We start from the raw sequence: 14,312 nt of genomic DNA, 5'->3' as shown, positions 1-14,312 counted from the left end.
ACCTTGACTGTGTTTCTGGTATATAATTTAATGGCTGAGCTATGCTTTAACTTGGTATAAACCTAAGCTTCCTTGCAAGAAGGCTTGCTGGAGGGCTATAAAGAGCTTAATACTGGTCCTGCCATTTTACGTTCAAGAGAACCACACCCTGCTTCAGTCCACACAGTTAAAAGTTCCTCCCCAGAGAGAGTCACAGGACCCAAAGCCCCTCCTCAGATCCTCACACAACCAGTGAAGATCCCAGAACGTGTTGTGGTGGAGAACCTCACAGGAGGGGACTAAAGCAAATACTCCGAGCACAGTGACAACCAGCTTGTAGACACCTTGCACTGATCTACCGGACTGGGAATGGATGTCTAGCTAAACAACCAAGAAACTGTATCTGTAATGCTTCATACAACTCAAGTTTGCCTCCTGGAATAAAGAGCAATGGTAAAGTTTGTCAGTCTTGGGAGAAAAGAAAGACATCCCTTCCCACCTCCCCAGCTCCAAAATAACCCTTCGTTGAGCTCAGGCCATCTCTGAGCAGTTCTGTCCAAATTTTCTTATGCCCACAGCCAGCCTGAAATGTCTTTTCTACCTGAGTCTCTATGATACTGTTATATTCCTTCCTTGCATAACATATATACAGTAGAAATACCAGTGGCTTAATCTGTACTTTCCACTCCTATTGTTCTCTAATGACCTGCTGTAATTATCCAAAATGAACTCTTCTGGCAGAGAACAGCATCACTTCTTAACTGGCTCAGTCTGCTCCCAGTGGGCTACTGACGCTATCTGGAAGCATTTTCTTCTGGTGAAGTGTCCTAGAAGCCAGTGATACTCTCAACAGGGCAAGTCCAGCAGCTCTGGGCTGAGATGGAAACAACCACTATTACATTAGCAGCAGAGGGAGAGATCTCCCAAGCGTTCCTAGAGCTTCACACCCTGAAATGAAGAGAAACAAAAATACCATCTTCTCTGACAGAGAGAAGAAGAAAAAACAATGAAAATACTTTCCAGGTGCCCTACTACAGACAAGCACAATCGCGTTCAGACAGGAAGCTTCATTAGCAACCTGTTAGATTTGGTAGGGTTCTGTGATTTGTTTTGTTTTTTAGTAAGACACATTGCCTCTTTCCAGACTGGTTTGTTTTGGCTTCCTGTGACAGTGAACCAAGAAAAAAACCCAAAACCTTATTAAAAATATGATCTTTTTCCCCTCGTTTCCTTTTTTAAAGCTGCTGAAATGAGGTGGACCAACAGCAATTACTACCCTGTTCTTAATCCCTGGTTTCGATATGGGAAGGGAAACTGAACTCCCTGGGAGCACACAGTTAAATTAACTATCTGAGCAGAGTGCACACTTACCTTTTGAAAGCCAACTGATCAGAAGGAGGTTGATCTTCCATTTTCTATCCTGGCAAAACTGCTATCATTATCAACAAACACGTGGTGATTCAGGGACATAGAGAGCCCATTTGAGAGAAGGTTGTTAAAACAACTGCTCATTTAATTTCAGATTCCTCAACATTGCAGCGGTTTTATTGCACCTCCCGCACCCCTTACCCAGGAATCTCCAATGATGGAGATCCCCCATCCCCCTGGTGACACTGGTGACCCATTGCCGGGCGGCACCACCCTCCTGGGCAAAGAGCCATCGAAGGCGTAGGGAGCCGACAGGCTGAAAGGACACAGCTCCACGTGCCTCTAAGCACTAGCCACTAGCACTGAACAGTAGCCTGGGCAGCGGAGGGGAAAACAACCACCGTGCTCACTTCTGGACTGCTGTTCACCACGAAAGCATAGCCCACCCTGCTCCCTCGAAAAGCAGCGGCAGTCTCTTCTGCGCCGTGAGCCCACAGGCTCTGGCACCCTGCCAAACTTTAGCATTGATGAGGGGGGAAAGTAAGTACACTGCAGTGTTACAGAGATGGAAAGAGGATTAAAGCCTTTTGTGAGCAGCTGGTAACCCAAACCAGAGGTGCAGGGCAGAGATTGTGTGTCATGGCACCCGGAGTACAGAGTGGGATGTTAAAGGCAGATTAGGATAATTTCACATGCCAGACACCAAGAGAGACCTTGCAGTCCAAACATGCTTGAACTTGCTGATAAACCTGTTGCCTTCAGTGGATAAACACCAAAGCAGGCTAGAAAGCTGGGGCCACAAAGCAAACGCCAGGCCTGATAAGAGGCATTTAATATTTATTAGTGCAGGGTTATGAGCCCCTCTCCCTACAGTTCTACCTTCACTAACAGCATCAGCCCTTCTGCAATCCCACCAGGAGAGAGGCCTTTCCCTGGTCAAATGGTTTGTGTCAGGCTGACACCAGACGCCTCTGTGTCTCACTGAAAGGAGCAGTTTTATGGCCAACTGCCAAAATTAGTTTATAACCTGTGACTGGTACCAGCAATCGCTATGTCTGCCTGAAGAGAAGGTGCCCTGATCTCAGGTCTATGATTATATATGTTGGGAGAAGAGCTAACTGTATTATCATGCATACTGCTTTAGGGTAGCTCACATTATCATATTAACCCCTCAAGCTCAAGACGTGCTGTAAAGAGCATCTGCCCTGAAGCGCACAGTGAGGAGAGCTGCAGATGCACTGGGAAGTGCCTGTTCTATTGCTATCCCAGCCGGGGCCTTACAGGCCAGTGGCCTCTTTTCATCAGATACAGTCTCCTCTGCAACTACATCCACCTCTCTGGCCCTGGGCAGATATTTCTGTAGACTTCTATGGCTTGTGGTAGAACAGCACTTTACATCTCCTACTTAGCAGTCTTAAGAGCCAAACAAATGTTCATTGCTTATACCAACACTAAAATACTACCCCTGTTTTACACATTCAGTGTCATCATTAAATGATCTCATACCCAGGAAGTTAGTGACTGTATGCAGCCAAAGTGGCACTGAAAGTAACTGGATACCATAGAAGAAGAGCAAGTAATAAAATGCCAGAAATTCTCTTTATGCTAGAGTTCGATCAAGGTCAGATTCATCAGCCCATGGTCTATGGATCTAGAGGACCATATTTCCTAGTGCTTAGCACCTTCACAAAGAACAGGATACCACACAGAGATGAAGCAAGTGAAGGACTGAAAACTACAAGAAGAGTTCAGAAGCTTTCAATCAAGGAAAAGGAAAAGGGCAAAAGAGAAAAATGCTCTAATGGAATAAGAGAAAAATCTATTGGATTGAATCATCATAGCAAGCAAAAAGGGCATGCTTTAAAGCTCATTTGGCATACTAAAAAGGAGAATGTTATTGAGTGATCATGAAACAGGAAACTTACAGCAAGCAGACAAAGTCTGCCAAAGAATTTCAAGGGAAGGAAAGCCTTCTGGCAAAAGGAACATAGTGGCAGGAAGATGGACATCCATGGGACAGTCAGCTCCTGCTCCTCTGTGTCTTTTGCTATGGTAATGGAAATTGGACTTCCAAAATGAGTTGCTGTCACACAGGAACTGCACATAGTAGCATCCTGGTAGCACAAGAGTCACCACCACTATTTCAGCCTCTACTGTATCCAAGATGCAAATTACTAGATGCCCTATAATCACCACTGCAGCTAGGATACTGTCCTGGATATCCTCTCACAGTGTATCCTGGCCTGGCCCAGCCAAGCATCAGCAGGCTTTCAAAGAAAACTATACAGACAGGAGAAAGAGAAGAATTTTGTCCAGCCCTTCAATAGAAGATTACCTCTACTCATTCCACATACAATAAAGCAGCCTTTCTGATCCACTAACACCAGCAGAGTAGTTAGTGTCTTTGCTAATCTCACAGTGTTTCACCACAGCTCCCCCATACCAGCTAGGAGTAATAGCTACTTGTGCTACATGATCTAGACATCTCCATGTTAAGTGTCCTGCAATCCTCTAGCTCGGTTAGAGGGACTCTGAGAAGCCTTCATTGCCACAAGCTAAGTATCAACATCCTCTTGGGCAATAAGAAGATACATATGAAGGGCACAAATACCCTGCAGGTCATCTGGTCGATATAGTGGAAGAACCATAATTTTGTTGAGTTTAACCATGCTTCTGGAAGATGTAGCAAGACTACAACAATGAGTACTTGCAAGGCCATCTTTGCTCTGCGATGCGTATCAACTCTATAGCTAGCCACTACATACCACAGGGTAAACCAGGATGGAGAAAATGTTTATTCATCCCACATTCAAGTGATAATAAGAGACAAAAAAAAGAGTTGAAGAACCTTCTTTCTATAAAAACAGCCGTGTAACTTTGCAGGGGTGGCTATAGCAGAAGCACAACAGGACCAGACAACAGTATTCAGGAAGAGAATAACAGAGTCGTCACAGTTGTCATAGGAGGAGCACAAGGAACCTTGCCTCAGTTCACCAACTGCCCTGGAGAGGCTAACTTAAAATAAAAAGGAAGGCTTTATAAGTGACCAGAATTATGATTTACTAGGCACAACAGATTGTCTGGGAGAACTCAGATTGAACCCAGAAGAGTATCAGCCTGTTCTGGAAGTACAAGTGACACTATTTGTGTGCTTCAAGGACGTAGGCACTGGATGCAGGGTCCATTCCAGGCGAATGGAAAACTCACACCTACAGAAAGTCCCAGCAGTGCAGAGATGCAGCTTTGGGCACACAAGGGCAAACTGGAACATAGTGAGGACAATTTGCTGGGACAGGAATAGTGCAGGTGACTGATAGGCTTACTCTTAGGAGTGGCTCAGTGTGGAGGACTGGGGAGAACACAAACATGGAAAGCAACATGGGTGAGGGTTACTGACCCAAAAGGGTTGGGGAGCCTTTAGAGGGGCACCAGGAAAGTTGAAATGCTCATTTCAGAAAGGCAAGCCACCATAAGCTCTGAGCTTTGGTATGAATATCTTGGAAGGCTGAACGACAGAAACAAAGAGCAGCAACAGATCTGCTAGCTTGTTGAAGAAGCGGGCCTTGAACAAGCTCTCTTGCTGCCAGGGAAAAGGCAGGCAAAAAAGGAAGGGACCAATACAACCGAATCATGAGATCCTTGTGGATCAGAAGGAGGAATTGACACTAGGCTAGATTACAACAGGCAAGAGTTAAAAGCAATCTCACAAGCACACAAGGACAAAGCTGAAAAGCCAAGGCACTTCGTTTTAGAGGAATAGTGAGGGTGAGAAACTGTTCTAAGTCCATGAGTCATGACAGGGAGACGTGGCATGTCCACTGCTCAGAGCTGGAAAGCTATCAGTTGTCTTGGGATACATGTTGAAGGTCACAAAGACCAGTGTGAGAAAAAAGCAGCAACTGATGCAGCACAGCTATTATCAACTACAAGAGGACAAGATTTAACCCTCAGATAAAGCAAGAGCAGAGTAAGGAGTACTTTTCTATGTGAAGGGTTTCCAATGAGATGTGCCTGATAAGCCTTATCTCAAGGTACTGATGCAGGTTGCTGGGTTTTGGGCTCCAGAGACAGCTAAGTAGCTTTAGAAGGCTGCAGAAAGGGCAAATGAAGTGGTGCTTTACAAAATGGACGAAAAGAAAATCTGGCAATTACAGACCCACCATCTTAGTTTCCATTACCATAAGCACTAAAGGCAAGCAAGGAAAGGTGCAGGAACTAACACAACCTCTTCAGACCAACCCAGCTTGGTCTGTGGTCTCACAGCCAATCCAGTGAGGATTCAGATAGGGATTTTGGGTCGATCCTAATTAGCCTTTTTACGTATAGACAGATAACAGAAAAGGAAGCAGGTTTATTCATCATGCAGATGATGCCAGCACAGAAGAGGCTGCCAGTATATCACAGGGCAGGCTCTGGATTCAAACCAATCTCAAGAACTTGGGAGATGCAGTCAGAAAAGAAATAAGAAACAACTGAGTCAGTGTGAATACACCATGCCAGACCTCAGCAGGGCAGTCAGCCCCACAAGCAGAGGAAGGTACAGAGAATGATCCGGAAGATATTGTGGGTTACAGTCTGCACAGGAGTCCATGCCCACTGATGGGCATGGTGGGGAGGGGGCATGAATCCCAAGGGCTTTTAATATCTCCACAGATGAAGACTCCACATTCTCTCTGGGCAACCTGTGCCAGTGTTTGATCACTTTCACAGTAGAAAAGGGGTTTTATTTGTTCAGATGGAACCTCCTGGGTGCCCATTGCTGCTGGTCCTCTCACTGGACACTAATGAAAAGGGTCCAGCTCCCTCTTCTTCATTCCCTCCCACTAGGTATACACATGGATAAGGTCCTCTGGAGCCTTTTCTTCTACAGGCTGAACAGTTCCGGCTTCTCAGCCTCTCCTCATATGAGAGATGCTCCAGTTTCTTAAGCACTCATGCATCCAGTTTGCTCAAGTGCTCCCTAACATGAGTGTAAGTCTTCCTTGCTCCAGATTTTTCCCCTCATCTCAGAGGTTTGGGATTGCTGATGGCTTATATGGCTATTCAGCTCCTCATCACAACGTATCTTCTTGTATCAGCCAACTGTGGCATTTGCCTGTTTGCTATGTAAGTGTAGCAGATAGAAATACCACAAAGGAAGTAGCGGTAGCTGAGTCTGCCCTCTTACCCTATTCACCCATTTAAAGCCTTGCTGCACAACATGGTATGTTTCAACACCTGCAGTGATAAATAGTAGCACAAACCAGGAACAACCACTTGGTCATGTTTATCCTCAAGTGTTCCTTGGTTGCATTGCAACCCACAATAGCATTCGTTAACAAGTGTTAGAACATAGTTACAAATTGCAGCAAACACAAATGCTCCGTCAGTGTTATTGCAGACTTCATTAATGATGATCCTTCGCATTTCAGCAACAGCCATTCAAGGATCTGAAAACATTTATATGCCTCTGTGAGCCAAGTGTCATGCTCCATGTGTAAGCCAGATGTTCACAACATCATTTTACAAATGAGAGAACGAAGTTCACAGGACTGACTCCAGACCCCTTTCCTCCCACTGAGTAATCCACTGCCCACCAACTAGTCATAGGGGAATTATCCAATTCAAGGCAAGGCAGGATACCATTATGGTCTCTTTGTTTCCTTGCATTGCCTCTATTCCCTTGCTCCTCATCTTGTATTTAGATTCTAGGCCTGGAGGAGTACCTCTGAATGTGTCCACTGCAGCACAACATGGCACAGAGATGCAACTTGGGTTGGCGGCTGGACTTGGTGATCCTAGAGGTCTTTTCCAATCTTAACGATTCTATGAGTCTATGAACCTAGTACTACTCAGTACAGCCATGCAAGCAGCAATGGTACCAGAATCTGAGTAAGAGAAAGCTCTTGAAGGAGATGTCCAGCAGATCTCTCTGTGTGTCATACTAGGCCCCTTGCAGACAGAGCAAGCCCAGTTAATCCGCAGTAGCAGCAAAGCCAACTAAATCCAACATCTCTCCTATTCCAGCCATCTCCCCTGCAGATCATACTGCACTTGACAGGGCTCTGGCCACCTTCAGAACTTTGCACTTCAAAAGGAGAGTCAAGAAAGTGATTCCCGCTTAGCAAACTGACCTTTTTAAGGTGCTTAGCTCCTCCCTCTTCTCCGAGACCTGTCTGGCTGTGCAGGGCAAGAGATTCCCTGGCAGATAGAGAAACATCTATGTTTACGAAGCCAAAGAGGCTGCAGCATCTCTCCTACATCCCTGCTGCCAAACTGCTCCACTAGCTGGGTCTCTGCATCATGTAATTTTTTTCAGGATTAAGGAAAAATCACATGCTGCTCCCTCTAGTGACACCTGAGCATATTTAAGCATTCTGGCCAGGACTTGCAGCACCACTGCAATAGTTCTTTTCAGGCACAACAGGCAACATTCTTACACAGGACCCACTCTCTGGCATCTATAGTCTTTCTCTCATGCCTTTGGCATACCCAAACCTACCTTAGTTGCTCTGAGGCTGCTGGCCTGCAAGCACAGGTCTCGCCAAGCTCAAGAGGCTGCTAACAGGATCTGCAGAGCTTCACCAGTCCTCAGTTAAAATCCAGTCTGAGCTGAAAGTGACCTCAAGGTAAAAGCACCGGGCGGCCACGGTCACCTGAGTAAGGTCATCACGTGTGCACTCTGCAATTGGCACTCGTTGATCAAATAAAAGCAAGTTCGGGAATTAAAAGCAGCTACGCAACAGAGAACAGCCACAGCTCAAACCAGCATTCCAGCTCCTGCATTCATTCCAGGGACAGCAGAAGGTTGTTAAATCCAGGTCTAGTCACGTAAGCTAGAAAGAAAAATGGATATTACAGCTTCATGGATAAAAGCAAACTGCACTGGGCAAAGAAAACAAATGAAGGGAGGTTGAAGTTAAAATAACCATTGCCTTTCTACTAATTCTAGACCATCAAATAGAAGACTCAGGGCTCCAGCTGAACAGGAGTAGCATGTACACCAAGACATTGCAAACCCTGATGCAGGCAGCATAACAGCTCTGCACAAGTCCTTCATACTTGTTTTGCAATCAAGAAGAAACATAAACAGATAGCTGAAGAGGATAGGGGTCACTTAGTTCTTGAAATTCCCCAGTGTACTGGTTTCGGCTGGGATAGAGTTAATTTTCTTCATAGTAGCTTCTATGGTGCTATGTATTTGTGATGGAAACAGTTTTGATAACATAGGGCTGTTTCAGTTATTGCTGAAGAGTACTTACACAGTGTCAAGGCATTTTCTGTTTATCCCACTGCCCCACCGGTGAACAGGCTAGGAATGCACAAGCAGTTGAGAGAGGACACAGCTGGGACAGCTGACTCCAACTGACCAAAGGGATATTCCATGCCATATGACATCATGCTCAGCAATAAAAGGCAGCGGAAGAAGAAGGAAGGGGTGACGGTCACAGTTATGGTGTTTGTTTTCCCAAGTCACCGTTATGCGTGATGGAGCCCTGCTTTCCTGGCAATGGCTAAACACCTGCCCGCTGATGGGAAGGAGTGAATGAATTCCTTATATTGCTTTGCTTGCACGTGCTGCTTTTGCTTTACCTGTCTGCAGTTTACAGTTTACACTGTCTTCATCTCAGCCCATGAGTTATTGCACTTTTAGCCTTCCGATTCTCTCCCCCATCCCGCTGTGACGGAGTGATTGAGCCGCTGGTGGTGCTGAGTTGCACACTGGGGTGAAACCACACCACCAAGTTTCCTGGTTTACCTGTCTCTCCCATTGCAAGCCAATAATCTGCCAAGGTACGAAACTCCACGGGCCCAGGAACTCAGCCTTGCATGGAGAAGCAAAGTCTGGCAGCCCCTTTCAGGGCTGGCTGGTGCATACACATGCACCCAACTACCTGCACATCTTGCTAGTCCCTTTCACGAGCTCTAGGTCATGTCCTTCCAAACACCGACCTGAAGCAAGCAACTTACTTTCCCCTGCATGGGAAACACTAACTCTGTTCCTACTCACACCAGAGCCCAAGCCAGCACTGACTCACAGAGAGGAAGATGCAGGCACTGGGATGACCGTCATGCAGTGACTCGCTGGCAAGGCGTGCTGCGGGCAGGCAGGCAGGCAGGGTGCTGGCATTCCCTAGCCCATGATCAGCCACATGCAAACGCCTAACCTTGGATGACTCTGTGTCCTCAGGCCCTGCACGTGCCTGTATGGCAAAGACACGTGCTTGGACTTTATCAGAGAGGCTTGCCAGGACCCCTGGGAGGGACCCCATCACACAGCCACACCCTACTACAGTCAAATGACAACCACCAGCAGGATAAAAATGAGATTTTTCTCTTTTTTTTCCCCCTCCCTCCAGTTCCAGAAAGTCTAGGAATGGCCCCAAAGCACTGACACCTCTTCCTGAGTGTGCAAGGAGCCTGAAAAAGCTGCTCTTAAGGGGGAGAGCCATACTAACAGGGCTTGAGCCCCTATCTTACCCACATCATGGCTGCTCAGGGCAAGTGGGAAGGAGGGAAGCATCACATAACTGCTGCCAGCTCTCACCAGTTCAGCAATGCTGGCTGCTTCAGTTCATGTTATCTGCCTCATACCAAAGAATCCCAGAACCGCAAAATGGTTGAACTCTCCCTCAGTCCCCATCGCATCGTCCTTCCCCAAGCATCTCTCTCTGCATGCTGCCCACATGATGGCCATCTTATTCCCACGTCCCCCAGAAAAACAGCCACCAGCCAGGGTGCTGGGGGACAGGCCGGATAATCAGAAAGGCACTGAGAGTAGCAGAGGCCTGGACACGGAGAAGAGGGAAGATTAGAGGTGCAGAGTGAGCAGGTGGGGGTGTGGACACAGGACACAGCAATGGGGAGCTAGCAATGGGAATCAGTAGGAAGGTCCCACAGCCCTTAGGGAAGCCATGGGGCCTTAGGAAGGCCATGGAGCCTGAGGGAAGGGTATGGAACTGAGGAAAGGGCATAGATCCTGGGAGAAGCCATAAGGCCCGAGGGAAACCATGGAGCCCAAGAAAGGCCATGGAGCCTGAGGGAAGGGTATGGAACTGAGGAAAAGGCATGGATCCTGGGAGAAGCCATGAGGCCCGAGGGAAACCATGGAGCCCAAGAAAGGACATGGAGCCTGAGGGAAGGGTATGGAACTGAGGAAAAGGCATGGATCCTGGGAGAAGCCATGAGGCCCAAGGGAAACCATGGAGCCCAAGAAAGGCCATGGAGCCTCAGGGAAGGGTATGGAGCCTGAGAGATCGCCATGGGACCTGAGAGGTGGTGATGGGGCCTGAGGAAAGGGCATAGGACCTGAGGGAAGAGCATGGGGCCCGAGGGAAGGGCATGGAGCCCGAGGGAAGCCATGGAGCCTGAGAGAAGTCTCTGCAGCCCTGAGAGAAGGCCATGGAACCTGGGGAGTTGTAGAGGAAGGGCAGGACATCTTCCTGTCTTGCATTGGAATGGCACACACACGGGGAGGGAGCAGCTACCACAAAACCTCACTTAGCACTGCAAGCGACCCTGAGTGGAGAGGGTCTGTCCCACTAAGGCCATCCCTCCTTGCCACACGGCTGGGACCCCTGCTTCACTGCACACCCCCGCTCCGAAGTGACAAGGCAGAGACCAGCAGCTTTGAGCCCAGACGTGCCACTGACAGCCGTTCCCTCCCCCGCCACCATGGCTTCCGCCGGGCAGGGTGCTGGGCCGTGGGATGCGGCAGGCAGCGCTGAGACAGCAAGGCTGTTGGGGCAGATCCCGGAGGACAGGGCACAGTGGGTGGGAGACTCTCAGCACTACGGGTATTTAAAATAATCACAGTGCCATAGCACCCCTGTGTCCACGGCAGCAGGAAGTTTTCAGCAGAGGAAGCTGTGGCAGGTATCCTTGATCCTCGTCATGGGAGCAGGAGATCACGTCTGCTGGACTGAGTGAGAGGAGACCAAACGGGGAATGGGCTGCTGTGCAACAGACCGGCACCGAGAGGAGGTGACACTGTGTGCAGTGCGCTGGCTGCTCTAGTGACAGCGCCAGCATGTGACATGCTGACTCCTAGCGAGGCAGAGCAGGGGGGCAAGAGTCCTCGCACACCTGCGATGCACCAGCTGCCAGCTGTGAGACTCACTGACTCCTGAGGAATGGTCAGCATGCGCTGCACTGGCTCCTGGCAGGGCAGGGCTGGAGGGCAACGCATACACTTCTAGAGGGGCACGTGGGACCCGTTAGCTTCCAGCAGGACGCACGTGAGATACTGACTCCCGGCCAGACAGGGCTAACATGTGATGCACTAGCTCCCAGCTGATGCCAGCCGGATGCGTGTGATGAACTGACCCCCAGCAGGACACTTGTGATCCACTGCCTCCCGGTGGGGCTGAGCCCCGTAAGATACACCAGCTCCCAGTAGGACACAAGGGACTGACTGATTGCCGGCAGGATACGTGCAGTGCCAGGACTCTCAGTGGGACACACACACCAACTCCCAGCAGGACACAGGCAACACAACAACTCCTAGGAGGGCAGAGCTGGTGTGCAAGGTACCAGCTACTCGCAGAGCATGTACAAAACACACAAATGGCAGCAAGGCAGAGCCAGTATGTGACACACAGACTCCCACCAGAGCATGCATGCTGCGCTGACTCCCATCAGGACACACGTAACGCACCAACTCCCAGCAGGGCAAGGCCTGCCGGTGACACACCAGCTCGCAGCAGGACACCTGTGATGCACCAGCAGGAGACGTGCAGTGCAGTGACTCCCAGTGCGACACATACGCTGCACCAGCTCCCGGTGAGACATGCAATGCACTGACTCTCAGCAGGACACATGCGATGCACTGACTCCCACCAGGACGCTCACACAGCACCAATTCCCAGTGAGACACATGCAGTGCAATGGCTCCTAGTGTGACCAGGTCAGCGCGTGAGGCACAGGCTTCTGGAATAACACATATGAAGCACTAGCTCCTAGGATGACAGGCACTGTGTGTGAGACACCAGTTCCCAAATGACACGCCAGCTCCCAGTGAAAAGGGCTGATGTGCAATGCACAGGCCCCTCTGTGCCCTGCTCCTTGTCCAGGAGAGCCGTGGGTACTGTCCTGGCCAAGAAGGGGCAGGCCAGGCTGTGTGGCTGGGGGGACAGGGACACCATAGCAGGGCTCCCAGTGCCACCTAGTGGGGACAGGAAGGGCTCAGGGACCACCCATCCCTGAGACCTGGGTGCTGCTGGGCACAGCAGACCTTCCTCAGCCAGGCCAGCCTCTTCCACCACCTTGCCAGACCTGCCTGCCTCCAGCAGCCACCCCAAGTCCACATGCTGCCCTGCAGCAGGCCAGGATGTCCTGCCAGCTCTCCTCCCACACTTGCTCGCCCTGGGCCCTGGAGATTGTATAAAGCACCACCATGGGAGGGTCAGAGGAATTTACTCCAGGTGCAGTTTGTTAATCTTATCAAGTACAGTCCTGTCGAGGCGCTGGGTTTCCATCCTGCACAGGGTGAGCACAGAGAAACCATAGCTTCTGCCCATGAGCTGCAGTGTCCAGAAAGCATTAGAGCCACTCTCCTAAAAGGATGTTTCAAGAAAGCCCCCAAAAAGTATTACATCTTCTGAGGCACACACTGATGATAGATGCATTTTTTACCTGCACAGCTACCTGCAAATTATCCCTCATCTGTGCACATTAACTCTGACACACAGGGTCATGCATATACAAGAATGCATTGCAGACACATCAGCCAAAGAAAACACTGGCACAGCAAACAGTTTGTGTGACTGCACAAGTTTTATTTTATAGGCTTTCTCCCCCAAAAATAGACCAGAGGTTCTGGGAGATGGAAATAGCAGATGGGGCCATAAAGGTGCAGTACAGAGCTGTGTGAAAGTTTACACATGGGAAGGCTAAAAACGAGTAACAAATGCAATTTAGCATGGGGGGGTGAGTGGATTTGCAATCCTGGTGCACGTGAATGCAATCTTTCCTTCCATCTCTCCACCCAGCAGGCGACCATCAATCTCTTAAGCCGCATCTCCACTCATCTACAGCCGTTTAATCACTTGGCATTTTCTTCCATTCCATCTGTATCCTCAGTCTCTTCCTTCCTCACATGTCCTCAGCCTGAAAACAATCCCTAGGATATTAAAGAGAAAACCATGACACCTTGTGGAACAGATGGAGCCTTCTCCAGATAAAGGCACCCTCATGAATACCGGTGTGTCACCCAGCAGGTCTGCCCAGTGTACTACAGCCCAGACAGTGAAAACAGACCAAGTAAGGCCCCCCAAAAATATCAGTTTCCAGTAGATGCCCCACGTTCACCTACTGATCAAACGCAGCCTCTCTTTGCTCAGATGATCAGCTACCAGATTTTTGTTGGCCTTAATCAATGATTAAGCTGAGCGTCTCTCCAGGGAATTTTTCCAGGGAACACAAATCCCTGCAAAAATTAAATCAGCTGCAAGATGCTCTATTATCCTCATGATCCACACTGAAATTAAGGCAAAGGGTGAGGCTAGAAAATCAGGCCCATCATGGTGATGATCTCAGCTAGGCTGGATCCAAAACACTTCTGCAGTAATACATGTGACAAGTCTAGAAACGGGGAGAGAGGAAATACATTCAAAAAGAGATGGCCACAGAGTTCAAGGCAACAAGAGGGAAGGAGCTAACAAAAAGCCCTGTCATTAAGAAGGCTATCAGTACAACCCAGGGCCTAGGCAAGCTAACGGGTTGGGCACATCTCTCCAAACACGAACCCAACACAAAGCCAGGACACCTCATGAACCGCTCAGGTATGTCCAGAAAGGCAAATGACATCCCCACAGGGTCACACTCTCCTGAGCACCTGCTCCTTCTTACCTACAGCAAAAACCCTGCAGGATCCCAATGAAACACCATCTGGTCCCAAGCACTTAAACTGAAGGCTGGTCTTCTTCCCATGAACTCACCTCCTCTGCTCTCACACGTCCCAGCTGCCAGCCTACTGCCTATTTTAA

At 48.9% G+C, this 14,312-nt stretch overlaps 1 protein-coding gene across 1 annotated transcript in view; it reads right to left on the bottom strand.

Moving 5' to 3' along the window:
* NRG2 (neuregulin 2) overlaps nucleotides 1-14,312 on the bottom strand; it is a gene marked incomplete at its 5' end in the record, with an annotated part of 172,618 nt that overhangs the window by 126,971 nt on the left and 31,335 nt on the right. The window lies entirely within an intron of this gene.

This window comes from Phaethon aethereus (genome assembly GCF_964289735.1).
Source record: "Phaethon aethereus genome assembly, chromosome: 14".
Classification (NCBI taxonomy): Eukaryota; Metazoa; Chordata; class Aves; order Phaethontiformes; family Phaethontidae; genus Phaethon; species Phaethon aethereus.
The sequence above is the reverse complement of the archived record's forward strand: the minus strand, read 5'-3'. Positions and strand labels throughout refer to the sequence as shown.